Below are 2,297 nucleotides of genomic sequence, written 5' to 3'. Positions count from 1 at the left end.
GTTTAATAATTAGGAACGCTCAGCTACTTGTATTACATTACTAAAAATATTATAATTAGTTGCTAAATTAAAATTATTGCTAAGTTATATCATAAAAAATCATAAAATACAAATACCATATGAATTTAATAAAATTGTGAGCAAAAAGAAAAGAGAACGCGGGAGAGAATATAATGGGAAGAAGAGAGAGCGCGAATACTATGATAAATATAGAACTATAATGGGTAGGAGAGTGAGTACGAATATTATTGGTGTGTGTGCGTGTGTGCGTGTGCGCGCGCGCGCGCGCGTGTGTGTGTGTGTGTGTGTGTGTGTGTAGGACTAAAACGGGTGGAGCATATATCGTTATGCTCACTATTTGACAACGTCGCAATGCATCTCGATCTTTAAATTTTATATCATTATGCATACTATTTTGGCAACGTTGCAACGTATCAAAATTACATTCATGATGTCATTGCGAAACATGTCTTATTAACATGTCGAATGTCCTTAAAAAATCTTTTATTACACTAACAAAGCTGTCGCATATCGACGCCTACATTTTTTATCTCTCGCTTGTGTTGGTAGAACAATTCCATATGCATTCCTGAAGAAATGTGATGACGAATATTTAAACTGTTTGCCTCAGCGTTTGAAATTATTCATTCCTTCTGTCTTTGCGATATTTATTCGTTCTTTTCCTTCCTACTTTCTTCGTGGTATCGTATTACATGTATCGACACCATCGATACCCGTTTGTGCGAACAGTTGCAAATGTATTTCGCCAAAGAGAGCAACGCATCGTACGAAACGAAGAAAGACTGCAGTAACACTTAAGTTTTAACGTTCTATACGCAAAATGAAACGTTTCTTATACAATAAATAACGTTTTCAACATTATATATGTACACAGCATGGAGCATCGCGCGGGGCGTTTGCTGAGCAGACGTTACAACCTGACAAATACGGGCTACAAGTATTTGGAAATTGGAATCAGCGTTGGTCCACCGAGTTACGTGGAGATCGCCCTGGGAGACAATCGCGGACACGAACTGTCGCTGTCTCTCGAAACGTGGAAGGACTCTACGAGCAGCGATGTAACATTTACAAGATGCTGCGCAACGAATACAAAGACAATTTCATAAGCGTTGGACCGCTAACCATTAGAGTTTGCACACTGAACGATGCCACGCTCGTGCGCCTGGATTCTTCGTCCATACATATGACGATGGCCGAAACGACGCTACGCCGAATGTTCGCTTTTGACGGATGTATTGACGTAACGTTCGAACAATTAGTTCGACTTGTTGATACGGTCGATGCCAAGTATACGCGATTCTCCAACGTCGCGTCCGAAGACGCTATACAAGACGCAAAAGCAGTAGTTTCAATGGGCATCAGCTCGTCGAGTGCGAGCTATTGGCTTTAATTTTTAATACACAAGAAAATAAACCGATGTAGTAATATGTGAATAAAAATTTTGTCGTTCACATCAAATATATATGTATTTTCTTTGCTTTCCTTCCATCCATCCATCCCATGCCTCGACGTGCTCTCACACTTTGTTTATGTAAACATCTACGGACGCTCCTCTTAACGCGTCGTGTTACGAATCATATATATGTGCGTATGTATATGTATAAACGTATAAACGTATGTATAAGAAAAAAAGAAAAAAAAAGAAAAAGGGAAAATAATAGGTGTGAAAATAAACGCGCGCAATTCGTACGTTAAAATTGATTTTTTATTTTCTATCATATTATGTGCACTACTTAGAAACGGCGGAATGCATCGCGATTTTTAGCCTATATTATATAGAGTGTCACAACGACATAGGCGATAGCTTTTCTCGTGAAGGCACTTATGATCCAAACTGTTTATATACAACTGCTGTCTATCGATAAAGCCTAGGCAGGCTCACTGAAGCGAAGGATGGATCTCATCGTCAGTTTTTGTTCGCGTGCGGGAGTATTTTGACGTGAGTGATTTTTTTTCCTTACGCGTGTAATTTGTGTAAAATATGTAAGAGTATTCTACCATTTAATGGTAAAATACTTTTATACATTTCTGTGATTATATGCAAGTGTTATTGTGTAGTGCAGCTTGAAACGTTGAAACATGAGGTATTACGAACCGTCACCTAAAAAACTACATGTTATTACTATAGACGATGTCCTCACTGAGAATGAGGACGAAGAGGACACCCTCGTAGAGGGAATCGTCAACCTCGACCTCGACGAGGTGGATAGCCTCGATGATGTGGACAGCCTCGTTGAGGAGGACATTGAGGTTGAGGTTGGCGAGGGTGACGCTTC

Source organism: Trachymyrmex cornetzi, unplaced genomic scaffold (genome assembly GCF_001594075.2).
Source record: "Trachymyrmex cornetzi isolate Tcor2-1 unplaced genomic scaffold, Tcor1.1 scaffold513, whole genome shotgun sequence".
Classification (NCBI taxonomy): domain Eukaryota; kingdom Metazoa; phylum Arthropoda; class Insecta; order Hymenoptera; family Formicidae; genus Trachymyrmex; species Trachymyrmex cornetzi.
The sequence above is the reverse complement of the archived record's forward strand: the minus strand, read 5'-3'. Positions refer to the sequence as shown.